We start from the raw sequence: 24,471 nt of genomic DNA, 5'->3' as shown, positions 1-24,471 counted from the left end.
CATGGACTCTTGCTAATATGAAAGAAATGAATTTATCAGGTAAGTTCTTACATAAATTATGTTTTTCCACGTTCACTTTCCACCCATGCGACCTCAGAAATGCAAGAACTATCTCTGTATGAGACTTTGCATTTTGAAAACTTGACGCTTGTATCAGAATGTCGTCTAGGTACGGAGCCACCGCTATGCCTCACGGTCTTAGTACCGCCAGAAGTGAGCCCAGAACCTTTGTAAAAAATCTCTGGGCCGTAGCCAACCCGAAGGGAAGAGCTACAAACTGGAAATGCCTGTCTAGAAAGGCAAACCTTAGGTACCGATAATGATCTTTGTGAATCGGTATGTGAAGGTAGGCATCCTTTAAGTCCACTGTGGTCATATACTGACCCTCTTGGATCATGGGTAGGATGGTTCGAATAGTTTCCATTTTGAACGATGGAACCCTTAGGAACTTGTTTAAGAACTTTAGGTCCAAGATTGGTCTGAAGGTTCCCTCTTTTTTGGGAACCACAAACAGATTTGAGTAAAACCCTTGCCCTTGTTCCGTTGGCGGAACTGGGTGGATCACTCCCATTACTAAGAGGTCTTGTACACATTGTAGAAATGCCTCTTTCTTTATTAGGTTTGTTGATAACCTTGACAGATGAAATCTCCCCTGTGGAGGAGAAGCTTTGAAGTCCAGAAGGTATCCCTGAGATATGATCTCCAACGTCCAGGGATCCTGGACATCTCTTGCCCAAGCCTGGGCGAAGAGAGAGAGTCTGACCCCCACTAGATCCGTTTCCGGATAGGGGGCCCGTCCTTCATGCTGTCTTAGGGGCAGAAGTAGGCTTTCTGGCCTGCTTGCCCTTGTTCCAGGATTGGTTGCTTTTCCAACCCTGTCTGTAACGAGCAGCAGTTCCTTCCTGTTTTGGAGCGGAGGAAGTTGATGCTGCTCCTGCCTTGAAATTACGAAAGGCACGAAAATTAGACTGTTTGGCCTTTGATTTGGCCCTGTCCTGAGGAAGGGTGTGACCCTTACCACCAGTAATGTCAGCAATAATTTCTTTCAAGCCGGGCCCGAATAAGGTTTGCCCTTTGAAAGGAATATTAAGCAATTTAGATTTAGAAGTTACATCTGCTGACCAGGATTTAAGCCATAGCGCTCTGCGCGCCTGGATGGCGAATCCGGAGTTCTTAGCCGTGAGTTTGGTTAAATGCACAACGGCATCCGAAACAAATGCATTAGCTAGCTTAAGGGCTTTAAGCTTGTTCATAATCTCATCCAATGGTGCTGTGCGAATAGCCTCTTCCAGAGACTCAAACCAGAATGCCGCTGCAGCAGTGACGGGCGCAATGCATGCAAGGGGCTGCAATATAAAACCTTGATGAACAAACATTTTCTTAAGGTAACCTTCTAATTTTGTATCCATTGGATCTGAGAAAGCACAACTATCCTCCACCGGGATAGTGGTACGCTTGGCTAAAGTAGAAACTGCTCCCTCCACCTTAGGGACCGTCTGCCATAAGTCTCGTGTGGTGGCGTCTATTGGGAAAAATTTTCTAAATATCGGAGGAGGGGAAAAGGGCACACCGGGTCTATCCCACTCCTTGCTAATAATCTCTGTAAGCCTTTTAGGTATAGGAAAAATGTCAGTACACACCGGTACCGCATAGTATTTATCCAGCCTACATAATTTCTCTGGGATTGCAACCGTGTCACAATCATTCAGAGCCGCTAACACCTCCCCTAGCAATACACGGAGGTTCTCAAGCTTAAATTTAAAATTTGAAATTTCTGAATCCGGTCTCCCTGGATCAGATCCGTCACCCACAGAATGAAGCTCTCCGTCCTCATGTTCTGCAAATTGTGACGCAGTATCGGACATGGCTCTCGTGTCATCGGCGCGCTCTGTCCTTAACCCAGAGCTATCGCGCTTGCCTCTTAACTCAGGCAAATTAGATAATACTTCTTTCATAACATTAGCCATATCATGCAAAGTGATTTGTAAGGGCCTTGATGTACTTGGCGCCACAATCTCACGCACCTCCTGAGCGGGAGGCGAAGGTACTGACACGTGAGGAGAGTTAGGCGGCATAACTTCCCCCTCGTTGTCTGGTGATAATTTATTTACCAGTAAAGACTGACTTTTATTTAAAGTAACATCAATACAATTGGTACACATATTTCTATTGGGCTCCACATTGGCTTTTAAACATAATGAACAAGTAGATTCATCTGTATCAGACATGTTTAAACAGACTAGCAATGAAGGCTAGCAAGCTTGGAAAAAAATCTTTCAATAAATTTACAAGCAATAGAAAAAAACGCTGCAGCGCTTTTAAAACACAAAAAAACTGTCACAGTTGAAATAACATTGAACTAACTCAGTTATAGCCAACAATTATAACAGTAAATGTATGAATTTAGCAGAGGATTGCACCCACTAGCAAACGGATGATTAACCCCTCAATACCCAAAAAACGGATAATCAATTTAAGATTTAACGCTTTTATCACAGTCAAACACACTGTCACAGGTCTGCTGTGACTGATTACCTCCCTCAAAAATGAATTTTGAAGACCCCTGAGCTCTCTGGAGACGTCCTGGATCAAGGAGGAAGAAGCAGGAAGACTGTGCTAGAATTTTAACTGCGCAACAAGGCGCTAAAAAAGGACCCTCCCACTCATATTACAACAGTGGGAGACCTGTTACAACGGTTTCTATGCAGAAATATACGTTAGCCATATGGAAAAAATCATGCCCAAAAAGATTTATCACCAAAGTACCTCACAAAACGAATAACATGCCAGTAAACGTTTTAAAAACAACTTTCCAGTGTTATGCAAAGTTATCACTAAGCCTGCAACCAGTCGCTTCTACTGCAGTTAAGGCTCATACATTTGTTTCAGTATTAACAGTATTTTCTCAGTCAAATTCTAGTCCCTAAAAAATAACTCAACTGCGCATACATTTATCAGCCTGATACCAGTAGCTACTACTGCATTAAAGGCTGTACTTACATCATACGGGTAACAGCAGTGTTTCCTTAGTCAATTCCATTCCTAGAAAATATTACTGCACATACCTCATTTGCGGGGAACCCCGCATGCTATTCCCTTTTCTGAAGTTACCCCACTCCTCAGAATGTGCGAGAACAGCCAGTGGATCTTAGTTACGTCTGCTAAGATCATAGAAAACGCAGGCAGATTCTTCTTCTAAATACTGCCTGAGAGAAAAAAACAGCACACTCCGGTGCCATTTTAAAATAATAAACTTTTGATTGAAGAATAATTAGGTAAAAAACTCCTATCTCCTCTCGCGACCTCCTTCTTTGTTGAGACTTGCAAGAGAATGACTGGATATGACATGTGAGGGGAGGAGCTATATAGCAGCTCTGCTTGGGTGATCCTCTTGCAACTTCCTGTTGGGAAGGAGAATATATCCCATAAGTAATGGATGACCCGTGGACTGAACACACTTAACAAGAGAAATATGTGCTTCACATGTAATCTAGCCCATTGTTTGTCATTAAATGAAATCCGCTTCCCCTCAGTAATCCCTCTGGTATATAACATGTGCAATGCTAAGCATCTATTGCTATAAAAAAGGTTTATCCACATGATGTGCACGTTAAATATATTATACCAGAAGAGGGAGTGGGAGAGAGAGAAACCAAAGAAGTCAGGGACTAATGTAGGAGTAACATTCATGACCGACTACAGTTCCCAATATAAAGAAGTGTGTAAGATTGTGAGACATTACTTCAATATGCTTATTGCAGATGACATACTCATGAAATGTGTACAGGAAGGGCTAAGATGTTCCTATCGAAGGAACCGTACCCTGGGTAATATATTGTACCCAACAGTTTTGAAAAAAACCTATATACCAGGCTAGTGCCTGGCTAATGAGCAAGGGATCTTTTAGGTGTGGCAGCTCCAGATGTGGAGCCTGTGACTATCTGATCATTTCTGACCACTTTGATTCATCAGTGACAGGAAAAACATATGAAGTGAACTTCTGTTTAAATTGTACATCGGTATTTGTGATATATTGTATCACATGTACACGGTGTGGAAAACAGTATGTTGGACTCACCACAAGAGATATTAGATCAAGGGTGAGGGAGCATCTTTCAACTATCCGTGTAGGAAAAGCTACTACCCCCCTGGTACATCATTTTGCTAAGGTACATAAACAAGATTTATCTTGTTTCTCGTGGCAACCCATTGACATGATCCCCTATACCCTGAGAGGGGGCAATAGAGAGATCATGCTCCGGAAGAGGGAGATGCTGTGGATCTTTAAGTTAGAAACCAGGGTCCCTCAGGTTTGAACTCTGAATTTGATCAATTATTGGGAGTAGTGTGTTTATAATCTACTGGTAACCTGGGGTCCACAGCATCCATCTCTTCTGTACATATGTGTATATATATATATATCTGTTTTATGTATATACACTGTATCATTTGGCCGTCATGATTCAATTGTAAGCTCTAGGGTTTTGAGCCCCTTAACCATACTATGATATATATACATTTGTGGGGATGGATACCACTTTAATTGTCTGCGCTATCCTCATATAAATACTTGGGGATGTAAGTATATATACTAATAAATGCAGCAATAGTGCCATTACTCTCTAAACAAAAATATCATGCTTCAATTGGAATCCTATTTAACTTAATTTATGTGATTTCCTACATGTATGTACATATGTGTTTAATGACATTCACTGTATTGAATATGGGCCGATGTATTTTTACCTACTCTATGTACCTAGATCAAATCCACAGGATGGTGTATTTACATTGTATAATACAATACATTATAGAGTATAGGGTTAATATCATGTTATACAATAACGCTTTACCCATTATAATATAGTATAGAACACATTATCATTTTTTTCCTGAGTGCCATCATATAACTTCCCTAACTTCCAATTGACCATTTTAAAACTCATTATAAGGGCTATTTGTATCGCCACTATGTGTTATACATTGAGAGTGTTTCTATGAGGTCCACCATTTGTTCTGTTTCAGGCATGTGAGGGTTAAACACTATGGGCGTGTCTTTATTTTAATGCTATGTTGGTTTTAACCAATGATGTTTACTTGACCTGTGTATAAATTATGCACCTGTGACTGGCAAACCTATGCTATGATTACGGCGTAATGCCAAAACGCGTAAGCCTGCCAGCCCTGAGGTGTCCATGCATCTCATTTTTTTTGCTATTTTGACCCATGTTTTTAAGTGGAAATCTTGAATAAACAATGTGTTTTACATAGAAGCTGGATTGTTCTTTATTTTGCACTTTTGGGAAGCACGTTAAATAGATCTCCCAGATGTCAATCATTTGAGACTGATGTTCTTGTTTATAGAATTTACTAACACTCTATTCATATAAAGACTCCTTTATTCTCTAAATGTAAATCAGTACAACTCATAACACTGACATATTAATAAACAACACTGGGGGTGCATTGGTAGTGAATGTTTATGCAAACTGGTCAGTATGAGGACAGATTTGTATATTCCTGTGTGATGTTTGATTCTATCACATTGATATAAGAAACTGAGGTGCACATATATAGAGGAACAAATAACCGCAAGAGAGCACTTCCAATATGGAGATTTTATAACTAGGATTTGGAAAGTATTATTTACAATAAAATCCTTTTTGACTCTTATATTTAGAGAGTTTGTCCTCTTTTTTGTCATTTTTAAAAGGTTTCCACACTTTGCATATAAAGTTTATTTTGTAAGTAAATGTTTGGTGTTTTGTAATACCTGACTGGCATGCGATACCTTTTTCCACTTTCTAAACATGTGAAAGATTGCATCCTGTATGAATCCTTTTGTGCGTTTTCAGATTAGTGTTAGTAAATCATTTTCCACGCTCTGTACATATGAAAGGTTTCTCCCCTTTGTGGGTCTTTTCATGAGATATGAGATTTCCCTTGGATGTGAAACATCTCCCACACTCATTACATGTGAAAGGTTTCTCCCCTGTGTGGGTCTTTTTGTGATATATAAGGCCTCCTTTAGATGTGAAACATCCCCCACACTCTGTACACGTGAAAGGCTTTTCTCCTGTGTGAATCCTTTCATGAGTTTTCAGATTACTCTTTAGCGTAAAACATTTTCCACACTCTGTACATGTGAAAGGCTTTTCTCCTGTGTGGGTCTTTATGTGATACATAAGGCTAATTTTCCATGTGAAACATTTCCCACACTCTGTACATGTGAAAGGCTTTTCTCCTGTGTGAATCCTTTCATGAAATTTTAGAGCACTATTTTGTGTAAAACTTTTTCCACACTCTGTACATGTGAAAGGCTTTCCTCCTGTGTGACTCATTTCATGAGTTTTCAGACCACTCTTATGTGTACAACATTTCCCACACTCATTACATGTAAAAGATTTCTCCCCTGTGTGGGTCTTTTCATGAGATTTGAGATTTCTCTTGGATATGAAACATCTCCCACACTCATTACATGTGAATGGTTTCTCCATTGTGTGGGACTTTTCATGAGATTTTAGATTTCCCTTAGATATGAAACATCTCCCACACTCATTACATGTGAAAGGTTTCTCCCCTGTGTGGGTCTTTTCATGAGATTTGAGATTTCCCTTGGATATGAAACATCTCCCACACTCATTACATGTGAAAGGTTTCTCCCCTGTGTGGGTCTTTTCATGAGATTTGAGATTTCCCTTGGATATGCAACATCTCCCACACTCATTACATGTGAAAGGTTTCTCCCCTGTGTGGGTCTTTTTGTGATACATAAGGGCTCCTTTAGATGTGAAACATCTCCCACACACATTACATGTAAAAGGTTTCTCCCCTGTGTGGGTCTTTTTGTGATACATAAGGCTTCCTTTAGATGTGAAACATCTCCCACATTCTGTACACGTGTGAGGTTTTACAACTGTGTGAATAGTGTGGTGTTCAAGGAGATGCAAATTACATGTGAAGCTTTTCTCACATTCTGTACATTGGAATGGTTTCTTATTTGTATGAATCATTTGGCTAGATTTAAGACGTTTCCCTTCTTTGAAATGTTTTGGAAACTTAGTAAATGTGTGTGCTTTATCCTCTGGGATAATCATTTCACTAGATAAGGCATAAGTGTTGTCCTCTTGTTTGATGACTAAATTACTCTCTGTATATGATTGCTGCCCAGTTCCTGCCAATTCACCATCATCTTTAAATATCTGCTGTGATTTCCCCAATGTTTGTGAATAGTCATTGGTGTCTAAGACGTTTGGAGTTTGCGGTATCATTCTGATGCTTCCTGTAGTGAAGGATGAATATGAACTATTCAAGTGATTGTCTACATAAAAAGAAAAGGAATAAAGAAAGTTTATTTATTTTTTTATAATCAAATCTATCATATTACAAAAATCATATTATATATATAAATATTATATTTTTACTCCATAAAATGTCTTGTTTTTTGTTCATTCTTAAATATATTTAAGTGTAAATCACAAATTAAATCAACGGAAGACAAATAAATGCAAATATTTCTACATCATAACAAACTAAATAACTTATTACTGATGAAAACAATTTATAGGGCCCCATTAAACAAGGTGCAGGAGGATAATGTTCTCAGCCAGGGAACAAGTACATCTGTATTCTGATTGAGAGGAGGCATCCACCATTCTCATTTAACATTGCACAAGCGAATGCACATACAGCCCTTCCCGGCTCATGTTCACCCAGTTGGGTGAAAATATGATGTCTTAATCATCACAGACTAATAATCAGTGTGAGATGTTTTGAGAGGCTAAGGAGCAGTTATCTTATGATACTCAGCTTGCGGATGCAGTTGCGGGATTTATATAATCAGCCAAAAACTTTATGAGTTTTAATAATACTCACTGTTAAATTAAGCACATATATCAGTGGCGGTTCTGGGGTGGGGAACACTCACTGGGGGAGTTGTGGGTGTAGCACACATGGGAACAAGGTAGGTGTAAGTGTAGTTATGGGAGTTCCATGAGCTGGGTCAGGGCAGGGGAAGGTAGAGTTGCAGGTGATCTGAGAGCCGGTGTTGACACAAATGTACTTAAAAGATGCAGATATAAATGTAATAGTTTATATTTGTTTAATGAGTGATCTATTCTATTTCCCAGTAAATAAAGTCAGCATAATATCTATTTTACTCACCTAACACATATGAGTTCATGCTGATAACAGGCTCCAATGTCTGTGCTCAGGAAGAAGGTTCCCTTATTCACTCCAGTTACATCAATACCTGATATCTCTCAGTGCTCTGGCCGTGTCTGTAAAAAGTATATTAAATGGTTTAGACAGATAATAATAAATAATGCTTTTGATTAAAGGGACAGTCAACACCAGATTTTTTGTTGTCTAAAAGATAGATAATCCCTTTATTACCCATTCCCCAGTTTTGCAAAACCAACACTGTTATATTAATACACTTTTTACCTCTGTGACTAACTGGTATCTAAGCATCTTCTGACCGCCCCTAATCACATGACTTTTAGTTATTATCTATTGACTTGCATTTTAGCCAATTAGTGCAGTGTCTGCCACTAGCCACGGGCGTGATCACAATGCTATCTATATGGCCTACATGAGCTAGCTCTCCCCTGCTGTGAAAAGTAAATAAAATAGAGGTGGCCTTCAAGGGCTTAGAAATGATCATGTGCCTTCCTAGGTTTGCTTTGAACTAGAATACCAAGAGAACAAAGCAAAATTGTTAATACAAGTAAATTGGAAAGTTGTTTAAAATTACATGCCCTATTTGAAAAATGAAAGTGTTTTTTGGACTTGACTGTCCCTTTAACTGTACGTATGGTATAATTAAAGGCACACATAACAATTCATGTGATACAGATCAGCTGTTTAGGTTATTACATATGTGCTATTGATTCAGCACAAGCATTTAGTACAGTTAGCGCTGTGGGTGTTATAATTACATTGCATGTGATACAGATCAGCTGATTAGGTTATTACATATGTGCTATTGATTCAGCACAAGCATTTAGTACAGTTAGCGCTGTGGGTGTTATAATTACATTGCATGTGATACAGATCAGCTGATTAGGTTATTACATATGTGCTATTGATTCAGCACAAGCATTTAGTACAGTTAGCGCTGTGGGTGTTATAATTACATTGCATGTGATACAGATCAGCTGTTTAGGTTATTACATATGTGCTATTGATTCAGCACAAGCATTTAGTACAGTTAGCTCTGTGGGTGTTATAATTACATTGCATGTGATACAGATCAGCTGTTTAGGTTATTACATATGTGCTATTGATTCAGCACAAGCATTTAGTACAGTTAGCTCTGTGGGTGTTATAATTACATTGCATGTGATACAGATCAGCTGATTAGGTTATTACATATGTGCTATTGATTCAGCACAAGCATTTAGTACAGTTAGCGCTGTGGGTGTTATAATTACATTGCATGTGATACAGATCAGCTGTTTAGGTTATTACATATGTGCTATTGATTCAGCACAAGCATTTAGTACAGTTAGCTCTGTGGGTGTTATAATTACATTGCATGTGATACAGATCAGCTGATTAGGTTATTACATATGTGCTATTGATTCAGCACAAGCATTTAGTACAGTTAGCGCTGTGGGTGTTATAATTACATTGCATGTGATACAGATCAGCTGTTTAGGTTATTACATATGTGCTATTGATTCAGCACAAGCATTTAGTACAGTTAGCTCTGTGAGTGTTATAATTACATTACATGTGATACAGATCAGCTGTTTAGGTTATTACATATGTGCTATTGATTCAGCACAAGCATTTAGTACAGTTAGCTCTGTGAGTGTTATAATTACATTACATGTGATACAGATCAGCTGTTTAGGTTATTACATATGTGCTATTGATTCAGCACAAGCATTTAGTACAGTTAGCTCTGTGGGTGTTACAGTTGTACCTTAAATATTTATCTTTTCAGAACGTTACGCTATAAGCTCAGGAGTAGACAATCTACTTATGAGTGGGACATACTACAGCTTTACAAATATATTATAATCATTTTTAATATAATTCATTGAAAGAGCGGCACTTACACAACAACAATATTTTCTCCTGAAAAGAAATGTTAAATAAGAGTTGTTTAAATGTAAGTTAAAGCTAATACGTCAGTATTGGTACTGTACTTCCTACTAATCTTCATTGTCAAACATTTTTATTTACTCAAAATAAAGGGCTGGATTACAAGTGGCGTGGTAAAACTTTGCTAAAGTTAAGCTTTTTGCTCTTGTCGGGGTGCATTCGTATTACAAATTAAAAAACATTTTGCGCAAGCGTTAATCTGACTAGCGCAAAATTCCTAATTTAAATTATAGCATGCATGTATTCCTCTATAGAAATCAATGGAGAGAAAAAAAGTGTGAAAAAAAACTAACACCGACTATTGAGCAAACGCGATACCATTTTTGCATCCTCATAGAAGTCAATGGAGAACAATCAACCACATATTCGTGTTAGCAAATATAAAATATTTACAGAAAATACATAGTTAAAAACGTTTTAAATATGTATATTGAATAAATGTTTTATCACGTTTTCATCTATCTAATGTATTAGACAGTGCTAATATGAGTGTAAGTGTACTGTGTAATGTATTAGACAGTGTTAATATAAGTGTAAGTATACTTTGTAATGTATTAGACAGTGTTGATATGAGTGTAAGTGTACTGTGTAATGTATTAGACCGTGTTAATATGAGTGTAAGTATACTGTGTAATGTATTAGACAGTGTTAATATGAGTGTAAATGTACTGTGTAATGTATTAGACAGTGTTAATATGAGTGTAAGTGTACTGTGTAATGTATTAGACAGTGTTAATATGAGTGTAAGTGTACTGTGTAATGTATTAGACAGTGTTAATATGAGTGTAAGTGTACTGTGTAATGTATTAGACAGTGTTAATATGAGTGTAAATGTACTGTGTAATGTATTAGACAGTGTTAATATGAGTGTAAGTGTACTGTGTAATGTATTAGACAGTGTTAATATGAGTGTAAGTGTACTGTGTAATGTATTAGACAGTGATAATATGAGTGTAAGTGTACTGTGTAATGTATTAGACAGTGATAATATGAGTGTAAGTGTACTGAGTAATGTATTAGACAGTGTTAATATGAGTGTAAGTGTACTGTGTAATGTATTAGACAGTGTTGCTATGAGTGTAAGTGTATGTTGTAATGTATTAGTGTTAATATGAGTGTAAGTGTACTGTGTAATGTATTAGACAGTGTTAATATGAGTGAAAGTGTATTGTGTAATATATTAGACAGTGCTAATATGAGTGTAAGTGTACGTTGTAATGTATTAGACAGTGTTGATATGAGTGTAAGTGTACATTGTAATGTATTAGACAGTGTTAATATGAGTGTAAGTGTACTGTGTAATGTATTAGACAGTGTTAATATGAGTGTAAGTGTACTGTGTAATGTATTAGACAGTGTTAATATGAGTGTAAGTGTATTGTGTAATGTATTAGACAGTGTTAATATGAGTGTAAGTGTACTGTGTAATGTATTAGACAGTGTTAATATGAGTAAGTGTACTGTGTAATGTATTAGACAGTGTTAATATGAGTGTAAGTGTACTGTATTAGATAGTGTTAATATGAGTAAGTGTAATGTGTAATGTATTAGACAGTGTTATTATGAGTGTAAGTTTACTGTGTAATGTATTAGACAGTGTCAATATGAGTGTAAGTGTACTGTGTAATGTATTAGACAGTGTTAATATGAGTGAAAGTATTGTGTAATATATTAGACAGTGCTAATATGAGTGTAAGTGTACGTTGTAATGTATTAGACAGTGTTGATATGAGTGTAAGTGTACATTGTAATGTATTAGACAGTGTTAATATGAGTGTAAGTGTACTGTGTAATGTATTAGACAGTGTTAATATGAGTGTAAGTGTACTGTGTAATGTATTAGACAGTGTTATTATGAGTGTAAGTGTACTGTGTAATGTATTAGACAGTGTTAATATGAGTGTAAGTGTATTGTGTAATGTATTAGACAGTGTTAATATGAGTGTAAGTGTACTGTGTAATGTATTAGACAGTGCTAATATGAGTGTAAGTGCATTGTGTAATGTATTAGACAGTGTTAATATCAGTGTAAGTTGTATTGTGTAAGTATTTAGACAGTGTGACTATGAGTGTAAGTGTATTGAGTAATGTAGTAGTACAGTGCTATAGAGTATGTAAGTGTATTTGTGTAATGTATTAGGACAGTTGCTAATATGAGTGTATGTGCATGGTGAAGATGTATTAGACCAGTGATAATATGAGTGTAAGTGTATTGTGTAATGTATTAGTACAGTGTAATTATGAGGTGTAAGTGTACTGTTGTAATGTATTAGACAGAGTTAATATGAGTGTAAGGTAACTGTGTAATGTATTAGACAGTGTTAATATGATGTAAGTGTACTGTGTAATGGTATTAGACAGTGTAAATATGATTGTAGTACGTTGTAAATGTATTAGACAGTGTTAATTAATGAGTGTAAGTGTACTGGTGAATGGTATTAGACAATGTTAGTGTTAATATGAGTGTAAGTGTACTGTTATGAGTGTAAGTTACTGTGTAATGTATTAGACAGTGTCAATATGAGTGTAAGTGTACTGTGTAATGTATAGACAGTGTTAATATGAGTGAAAGTATTGTGTAATATATTAGACAGTGCTAATATGAGTGTAAGTGTACGTTGTAATGTATTAGACAGTGTTGATATGAGTGTAAGTGTACATTGTAATGTATTAGACAGTGTTAATATGAGTGTAAGTGTACTGTGTAATGTATTAGACAGTGTTAATATGAGTGTAAGTGTACTGTGTAATGTATTAGACAGTGTTATTATGAGTGTAAGTGTACTGTGTAATGTATTAGACAGTGTTAATATGAGTGTAAGTGTATTGTGTAATGTATTAGACAGTGTTAATATGAGTGTAAGTGTACTGTGTAATGTATTAGACAGTGCTAATATGAGTGTAAGTGCATTGTGTAATGTATTAGACAGTGTTAATATCAGTGTAAGTGTATTGTGTAATGTATTAGACAGTGTTAATATGAGTGTAAGTGTATTGTGTAATGTATTAGACAGTGCTAATATGAGTGTAAGTGTATTGTGTAATGTATTAGACAGTGCTAATATGAGTGTAAGTGCATTGTGAAATGTATTAGACAGTGTTAATATGAGTGTAAGTGTATTGTGTAATGTATTAGACAGTGTTATTATGAGTGTAAGTGTACTGTGTAATGTATTAGACAGTGTTAATATGAGTGTAAGTGTACTGTGTAATGTATTAGACAGTGTTAATATGAGTGTAAGTGTACTGTGTAATGTATTAGACAGTGTTAATATGAGTGTAAGTACGTTGTAATGTATTAGACAGTGTTAATATGAGTGTAAGTGTACTGTGTAATGTATTAGACAGTGTTATTATGAGTGTAAGTGTACTGTGTAATGTATTAGACAGTGTTAATATGAGTGTAAGTGTACTGTGTAATGTATTAGACAGTGTTAATATGAGTGTAAGTGTACTGTGTAATGTATTAGACAGTGTTAATATGAGTGTAAGTGTACTGTGTAATGTATTAGACAGTCACATAAGAAAAAAGAAAGTTGATCCCAGTATCCATGTAATAAAAAATAGCCTTTATTTTCCGTACTTAAAATACAAACATGATACACACACAAAAAGAGTATCAGGTTTAAACCTGATACTCTTTTTGTGTGTGTATCATGTTTGTATTTTAAGTACGGAAAATAAAGGCTATTTTTTATTACATGGATACTGGGATCAACTTTCTTTTTTCTTATGTGATTATCTCTTAAGGATTACAAGGAATCCTTTTTTGATACCATTTATCCTCTAGCATCTTAGAGGCAACCAAGGGCGGACAAAGTGCTCTTTTATTTTGGAGTAAACACAGCAGCTTTGGCGATACTATCTTCAAAGGACGCTTCCTTGCATATGATTGGTTGACCACCCACTAATCGACCGAACATACGGATTCCCATTGGATGTCTGCACCTGGAGGCAGACCGGAACTGGTTTGACGAGGAACCGCGCAGCTGAGGTGCTAGCAGACGCAGTACCTGACAAGTAGCGGCTGAATCAAGTGACCATTCCTTGGGAGGTGACGAGTAGTTGGAGCGCCTGGACGGCTCCATTTCCGCACACAGTGGATACTCGTCTAACGGAGTTTACTTGGTCGCAGTGGGTGAGTCTTTACATTGCTTTGTCTAAGGATTTCGTCTATTACAAGCTTGACAAGGGATCTTTTTTCCTGATTATCGCTGAAAGATTGTTATATACAAGGCTGTGAACCCGCCCATTACACATTAATCAGCTTACCTGGGTCAAAACACAGTATTATCCTTTTCTCATTGTATTAGACAGTGTTAATATGAGTGTAAGTGTACTGTGTAATGTATTAGACAGTGTTAATATGAGTGTAAGTTTACTGTGTAATGTATTAGACAGTGTTAATATGAGTAAGTTTACTGTGTAATGTATTAGACAGTGTTAATATGAGTGTAAGTGTACTGTGTAATGTATTAGACAGTGTTAATATGAGTGTAAGTGTACTGTGTAATGTATTAGACCAGTGATTTGCAACCTTTTTTTGCCGTGGCACACTTTCTTACATTGAAAAATTCTGCGACACACCACCATCCCAAATTTTTACAAAATGACACATTGTAGCCTAATACAGGATATATATATACATACACACACACACATATTGTATATACACACACACACTGTACTGTGCTGTCATGCCATGCCTCCTACAAACTATACATGACATATTGACATTCTTTTACAAACAATCATAATGATTGTCTGTGAATAAATGTCAATGTCATGGTTGTAAATGATGCCTGATGAGCCTGTCACATACCTCCCAATATTTCAAAATTTGAAAGAGGGACACCCCCGCACTGTTGTCAGTCTGCCGCGGCACACCTGAGGATCTCTCACGGCACACTGGTTGAAAAACACTTTATTAGACAGTGTTGATATGAGTGTAAGTGTACTGTGTAATGTATTAGACAGTGTTAATATGAGTGTAAGTGTACTGTGTAATGTATTAGACAGTGTTAATATGAGTGTAAGTGTACTGTGTAATGTATTAGACAGTGTTAATATGAGTGTAAGTGTACTGTGTAATGTATTAGACAGTGCTAATATGAGTGTAAGTGTAATGTATAATGTATTAGACAGTGTTGCTATGAGTGTAAGTGTATGTTGTAATGTATTAGTGTTAATATGAGTGTAAGTGTACTGTGTAATGTATTAGACAGTGTTAATATGAGTGAAAGTGTATTGTGTAATATATTAGACAGTGCTAATATGAGTGTAAGTGTACGTTGTAATGTATTAGACAGTGTTGATATGAGTGTAAGTGTACATTGTAATGTATTAGACAGTGTTAATATGAGTGTAAGTGTACTGTGTAATGTATTAGACAGTGTTAATATGAGTGTAAGTGTACTGTGTAATGTATTAGACAGTGTTATTATGAGTGTAAGTGTACTGTGTAATGTATTAGACAGTGTTAATATGAGTGTAAGTGTACTGTGTAATGTATTAGACAGTGTTAATATGAGTGTAAGTGTACTGTGTAATGTATTAGACAGTGTTAATATGAGTGTAAGTGTACTGTGTAATGTATTAGACAGTGTTAATATGAGTAAGTGTACTGTGTAATGTATTAGACAGTGTTAATATGAGTGTAAGTGTACTGTGTAATGTATTAGACAGTGTTAATATGATTAAGTGTAATGTGTAATGTATTAGACAGTGTTAATATGAGTGTAAGTTTACTGTGTAATGTATTAGACCAGTGTTAATATGAGTAAGTGTACTGTGTAATGTATTAGACAGTGTTAATATGAGTAAGTGTACTGTGTAATGTATTAGACAGTGTTAATATGAGTGTGTGTACTGTGTAATGTATTAGACAGTGTTAATATGAGTGTAAGTGTGCTGTGTAATGTATTAGACAGTGTTAATATGAGTGTAAGTGTACTGTGTAATGTATTAGACAGTGTTAATATGAGTGTAAGTGTACTGTGTAATGTATTAGACAGTGCTAATATGAGTGTAAGTGTACTGTGTAATGTATTAGACAGTGTTAATATTGGTGTAAGTGTATTGTGTAATGTATTAGACAGTGTTAATATGAGTGTAAGTGTACTGTGTAATGTATTAGACAGTGTTAATATGAGTGTAAGTTTACTGTGTAATGTATTAGACCAGTGATTTGCAACCTTTTTTTTGCCGTGGCACACTTTCTTACATTAAAAAATTCTGCGACACACCACCATCCCAAATTTTTACAAAATGACACATTGTAGCCTAATACAGGATATATATATACATACACACACACACATATTGTATATACACACACACACTGTACTGTGCTGTCATGCCATGCCTCCTACAAACTATACATGACATATTGACATTCTTTTACAAACAATCATAATGATTGTCTGTGAATAAATGTCAATGTCATGGTTGTAAATGATGCCTGATGAGCCTGTCACATACCTCCCAATATTTCAAAATTTGAAAGAGGGACACCCCCGCACTGTTGTCAGTCTGCCGCGGCACACCTGAGGATCTCTCACGGCACACTGGTTGAAAAACACTTTATTAGACAGTGTTAATATGAGTGTAAGTGTATGTTGTAATGTATTAGTGTTAATATGAGTGTAAGTGTACTGTGTAATGTATTAGACAGTGTTAATTTGAGTGTAAGTGTACTGTGTAATGTATTAGACAGTGTTAATATGAGTGTAAGTGTACTGTGTAATGTATTAGACAGTGTTAATATGAGTGTAAGTGTACTGAGTAATGTATTAGACAGTGTTAATATGAGTGTAAGTGTACTGTGTAATGTATTAGACAGTGTTAATTTGAGTGTAAGTGTACTGAGTAATGTATTAGACAGTGTTAATTTGAGTGTAAGTGTAATGTATTAGACAGTGTTAATATGAGTGTATGTGTAGTATTAGATAGTGTTAATATGAGTGTAAGTGTAGTGTGTAATATATTAGACAGTGTTAATATGAGTGTAAATGTAGTGTGTAATCTATTAGACAGTGTTAATATGAGTGTAAGTGTATTGTGTAATGTATTAGACAGTGTTAACATGAGTGTAAGTGTACTGTGTAATGTATTAGACAGTGTTAATATGAGTGTAAGTGTACTGTGTAATGTATTAGACAGTGTTAATATGAGTGTAAGTGTACTGTGTAATGTATTAGACAGTGTTAATATGAGTGTAAGTACGTTGTAATGTATTAGACAGTGTTAATATGAGTGAAAGTACGTTGTAATGTATTAGACAGTGTTAATATGAGTGTAAGTACGTTGTAATGTATTTTTAATGTGCTTTGTACAACTTTTTTGTTCAGAAAACAGTCAACCACTAAGATTGCAGTAAAGATTGAAATAGCGAAATAACGATTTTGCTCAACTTGTAATACAAACGCAAAGGTAAGGGGGTGCAAACGATCCCAATAACGCTAGTGCATTGATTTAAATCTCACTTGTAATCTAGCACAAAATGTGTAACAAAAACCACACACAAATAGTGATAATAAAACAGAGCAATATGCAGGAATATAACCAAAGTGACAAGAGTCTTTAATGGAGACAGAACCACAAATACAAATAGTCCATACGATGTTCCTCAGAAGGAAGAGAAATAAACACATCATAGCATAATACTGTGTAATCTTCACTCCCCAGATGGAAGGCAGACCCAGAATACTCACATTAGTTAGAGCTTCAACAGCACAAGGTAATCAGCTCTATTGTGCAGACCCCAGGCAGACTGGATACAGACAAAGGCTTAAAGCAAATGTACAATTTATTAAAAACAAAAGACAAACCTCTTGTAGGTCACTAAGGGTAACAGGTACAAACATACACATATACTATGTGTGTGATAGTCCGTTGTTACAGACCGCATGAAACCTCTTGTAGATCACTAAGGGTAACCGGTACAAACATACACAGATACTATGTGTGTGATAGTCCATTGTTACAGACCACATGAAACCTCTTGTAGATCATTAAGGGTAACAGGTACAAACATACACAGATACTATGTGTGTGATAGTCCGTTGTTACAGACCGAATGAAACCTCTTGTAGATCACTAAGGGTAACCGGTACAAACATACACAGATACTATGTGTGTGATAGTCCGTTGTTAAAGACCGCATGAAACCTCTTGTAGATCACTAAGGGTAACAGGTACAAACATACACAGATACTATATGTGTGATAGTCCGTTGTTACAGACCGCATGAAACCTCTTGTAGATCACTAAGGGTAACCGGTACAGACATACACAGATACTATGTGTGTGATAGCCCGTTGTTACAGACCGCATGAAACCTCTTGTAGATCACTAAGGGTAACAGGTACAAACATACACAGATACTATGTGTGTGATAGCCCGTTGTTACAGACCGCATGAAACCTCTTGTAGATCACTAAGGGTAACAGGTACAAACATACACAGATACTATGTGTGTGATAGTCCGTTGTTACAGAGCGCATGAAACCTCTTGTAGATCACTAAGGGTAACAGGTACAAACATACACAGATACTATGTGTATGATAGTCCGTTGTTACAGACCGCATGAAACCTCTTGTAGATCACTAAGCGTAACAGGTACAAACATACACAGATACTATGTGTCTGATAGTCCGTTGTTACAGACCGCATGAAACCTCTTGTAGATCACTAAGGGTAACAGGTACAAACATACACAGATACTATGTGTGTGATAGTCCGTTGTTACAGACCGCATGAAACCTCTTGTAGATCACTAAGGGTAACCGGTACAAACATACACAGATACTATGTGTGTGATAGTCCGTTGTTACAGACCGCATGAAACCTCTTGTAGATCACTAAGGGTAACAGGTACAAACATACACAGATACTATGTGTGTGATAGTCTGTTGTTACAGACCGCATGAAGCTACACACTGTATCTGTAGTCTTTCTGTACCGGATAGGTACCCCTCCTTGTGACCGATTTGTACAATGCTTAAAAGACTCTACATTTTGTATTTGTCATGCGCTCTACCCCCAGTCCTTTAACTTCTCTTGGTCAGTAGTGAGTTGTCTTAAATCACACTGCAAGGGGGGGGGGGGGGGGGGGGACTAAAATGTTCAATTTTAATTGTTATTAAGCCTTTCTGTTTACATAGATTAATAACATAATGAGATATGATCTCTCAGCAAGCTCAGCCCATTTAAAAGGATCATAAAGTATAGAATAAAAAAAATCAACAAATGCATACTAAAAATACAATGTAAAAAAACTTTGCACTTGACTCAGATCTCTCTTTTACTCCCCACATCCAGTCTTTGGTAAATTCTTGCCGCCTCCACCTTAAAAACCTCAAAAATTCACCACTTTCTCACATTTCTCACCTTGACTATTGCCACTCCATCCTCTCCAACCTTCCTAGCTGCCGTATATCTCCCTTACAATAGATAATAATGCCTCTGCCAGGCTGATCTACCTTACACATCGCTCCTCATCTGCTGCACCTCTCTGCCAGTCCCTTCACTGGCTTCCTCTAACCCCCAGAATAAAACATAAAATCCTGACTCTCACTTTTAAAGCTCTCAGTAACACTTTGCCCCCTATATCTCCGACCTAGTCTGCAGAAACTCGCCCTTCCGTTCCCTTCACTCTGCTCATGACCTCATTCTCTCCTCCTCTCTTGTTACCGCCTCACATTCTGTCTACAAGACTTCTCCAGACTGTTTTTGTGGAACTCTCTCCCTGGCTCTACACGACTCTCCCTTAGACTCCCCTAGACTCTCCTTAAAGACTCTACTGTTTAGAGATGCATATAATATATACTCACATTCTCCTATCGTAGTTCCTCTCCTCCTTTAGTTATCCCCTTTAAACCCTGTAGCACGTAAGCCTCTGAAACTAGCTGCTTTGTAGATCACTTTCATGAGAGAGGATTTACAACAGTGAAAGTCTTGGTCTCTCATAACTGTCACCTTGCATATTAGACCCATGTCCCAATAACAGACTCTTATCTGTATATAATATAAACTCTTACATGTGAAAAGTATTAGCCTGTGCCTCATAATGTGTGATTTATAAATACGGTGTAAAATATGGAAATAAATTGGAAAGAGCAAACAGCTATTTTATATAAAAAATAAACCTAAAGGTGAACTCTCCCATAAATTTTATACTCTTTTATACACTGTTATAAAAAGTCATTAGAAAAACATTAAAAGGGACAGCAAAATCAAAATTAAACTTTTATAAAACTTTCTATCCATTGGATGCCTTTATGGTAAATTATACAATGCACTATTGTGCACTCTCTGCTGATTAGTTGCTGGTGCTGCACATACAAACCTCTTGTCATTGGCTCACCTTACATTTTGGCTCAGCTAGCTCCCAGTAGTGCATTGCCGCTACTTCAGTAAAGGATACCAAACGAATGAAGCAAATTTTATAATAGAAGTAAATTGGAAAATGTATATCTTCTAATCAAACAATTAAAAACATTTTGGGTTTCTTGTGCCTTTCAGGATAAAGCAAATTTACAGGACAGTGTCCCTTTAAGTCTGTGATCATGTGACATAAACAGCAGCAGCTGAAGGTGCAGAATACACTTACTAAGGTCTTTACTAACAACAAGAATCAGTCACAGATCAGTGAGATAAACGTTCTGATGATAAACAGGTGCAGCTAATAGAAACAAGAAATATATTATAAAATAACCTCATTAGAAATAAAATAATATGCAGATCACAAGATATTTATCATTAGATCAGTAAATGTGATGAGACTGAGGCTACTGAAATATAACTGAAAATAAACTGAGTGATATTTATTACTGAAGCAAATAGCAGCTTCAAAATCATTGTAAATGAGAAATGGTTAATCTGGGCTCTACAGTTAATTATAAACCTATAGGGAAATACAGGATTCTGGTTGGCGGATACTTGAGAATCTGTTGCTCATTGGATGACAGGAACAACACCCACAAATGTATTATTGGACAAACCTCCTCAAGCTTTAAATTATGGTTTGGTTCTGCTACAAACATTCATTTTACAAAATGCTATAATCATTATGTATTCAATTAGCCTCTTTAAATGAAAGAACTAAACATTAAATTCATTAATACATTATTAAAAATGATAGAAAACAAATTAAATATCTGCAGTGGACTATTTATAAACTCAGTATCTTATATGAAGTGAAATATTTTATCTTTATCATAACAAAACACAGAACAATATTTTCTCATCATTATATAAAACACAACAGTGTGAGGCTGTTAATAAAGATTTACATCAGGTTTTGCACATTACCGTTTAGCAGAAGCTCTGTAAGTATGAAGTCTCTCTGGTTCCTCCTGTGATATCACTGAGTGTTACACAGATATTTATACTAATGTGGGAGTGTCACCTTTCTCTGTGTGACTCACATGAGTACAACTTGTCAGTTGGGAGACAATGAGAGGGTCACACCTGGACTTTTGTTCTCATATAGATGTCTATTGTCCCCTGTGGTGTCACATGAATACAGAGTCCATGCCTCCCCCTCAGGGTGTGATTATCATATGGATAAGTAAGGAGGAAACAAACTGTTTATTTAAATGTGAGAGATTTTTATGTTGTGTTCTAAAATATCTCAGGATACAGCATTATATTATGTTTTTATTGATGGAAATTGTTATTTTTACAGATTTTAGTTGCAAACAGATGTATAATATTAACATTTTATTAGATACATATGAGATACAATGCTGAGTATTCCAATACTAATAATTTGACCCCTTTATTATTTTTTCACTACATTTTTTTAAAATCTTTCTACCATACATTATATATTTATTCTGACTATATTTTATTCTACAGATATAAATTGCTGCACTCTGCAACTAACTGTGAGTTTTTGTATTTTTTCATTGTATTATTTATATATTTAAAATAATCCCCCAGCAGATATGTAACATTTATTCCCATATATATAATATAATATATACTTATATACATGTACACAAACCATATTGCTCTGTTATTTTATATGTAACATTTATTTCCCATACATATACATATAATATATACTTATATACATGTACACAAACCATATTGCTCTGTCATTTTTATATGTAACATTTATTCCCATACATATAATATATACTTATATACATGTACACAAACCCTATTGCTCTGTCATTTTTATATGTAACATTTATTCCCATACATATACATATACTATATACTTATATACATGTACACAAACCATATTGCTGTGACATTATTATATGTAACATTTATTCCCATACATATACATATACTATATACTTATATACATGTACACAAACCATATTGCTGTGACATTTTTATATGTAACATTTATTCCCATACATATACATATAATATATACTTATATACATGTACACAAACTATATTGCTCTGACATTTTTATATGTAACATTTATTCCCATACATATACATATAATATATACTTATATACATGTACACAAACCATATTGCTGTGTTATTTTATATGTAACATTTATTTCCATACATATACATATAATATATACTTATATACATGTACACAAACCATATTGCTGTGTTATTTTATATGTAACATTTATTTCCATACATATACATATAATATATACTTATATACATGTACACAAACCATATTGCTGTGACATTTTTATATATAACATTTATTCCCATACATATACATATAATATATACTTATATACATGTACACAAACCATATTGCTCTGACATTTTTATATGTAACATTTATTCCCATACATATACATATAATATATACTTATATACATGTACACAAACCATATTGCTCTGACATTTTATATGTAACATTTATTCCCATACATATACATATAATATATACTTATATACATGTACACAAACCATATTGCTCTGACATTTTTATATGTAACATTTATTCCCATACATATACTATATACTTATATACATGTACACAAACCATATTGCTCTGACATTTTTATATGTAACATTTATTTCCATACATATACATATAATATATACTTATATACATGTACACAAACCATATTGCTCTGTCATTTTTATATGCAACATTTATTCCCATACATATAATATATACTTATATACATGTACACAAACCATATTACTCTGTCATTTTAATATGTAACATTTATTCCCATACATATAAATATAATATATACTTATATACATGTACACAAACCATATTGCTGTCATTTTTACATGTAACATTTATTCCCATACATATACATATAATATATACTTATATACATGTACACAAACCATATTGCTCTGACATTTTTATATGTAACATTTATTCCCTTACATATAATATATACTTATATACATGTACACAAACCATATTGCTCTGTCATTTTTATATATAACATTTATTCCCATACATATACATATACTATATACTTATATACATGTACACAAACCATATTGCTGTGACATTTTTATATGTAACATTTATTCCCATACATATACATATAATATATACTTATATACATGTACACAAACTATATTGCTCTGACATTTTTATATGTAACATTTATTCCCATACATATACATATAATATATACTTATATACATGCACACAAACCATATTGCTCTCTCATTTTTTAAATCTAAATCCATACTTTGTATAAGCTTTAAAATCTAAGCTTTTGCACTTATTTCTAAACAGACCTGCAGATTTATATGTTTGTTATAATTTGCAACATTTAGCATTTGATTTTAAAAAGACAATAATAAAAAACTAAAGCTTCATATAAAATCTTACGGCTAGATTTAGAGTTTTGTCGGTAACGACCCGCGTAGCTAACACTGGCTTTTTTCTGGCCGCACCTTTTAAATACCTCTGGTATTGAGAGTTCACAGAATGGCTGCGTTAGGCTCCAAAAAGGGAGCGTACAGGCATATTTACCGCCACTGCAACTCTCGATACCAGAGTTGCTTACGGACACGGCCAGCTTCAAAAACGTGCTCGTGCACGATTCCCCCATAGAAAACAATGGGGCTGTTTGAGCTGAAAAAAAACCTAACACCTGCAAAAAAGCCGCGTTCAGCTCCTAACGCAGCCCCATTGTTTGCTATGGGGAAACACTTCCTACGTCTGCACCTAACACTCTAACATGTACCCCGAGTCTAAACACCCCTAACCTTACACTTATTAACCCCTAGTCTGCCGCCCCCGCTATCGCTGACCCCTGCATGTTATTTTTAACCCCTAATCTGCCGCTCCGTACACCCCCGCCACCTACATTATCCCTATGTACCCCTAATCTGCTGCCCTAACATCGCCGACCCCTATATTATATTTATTAACCCCTAATCTG

Source organism: Bombina bombina, unplaced genomic scaffold, assembly GCF_027579735.1.
Source record: "Bombina bombina isolate aBomBom1 unplaced genomic scaffold, aBomBom1.pri scaffold_567, whole genome shotgun sequence".
Classification (NCBI taxonomy): domain Eukaryota; kingdom Metazoa; phylum Chordata; class Amphibia; order Anura; family Bombinatoridae; genus Bombina; species Bombina bombina.
Note: the sequence above shows the minus strand (reverse complement) of the source record.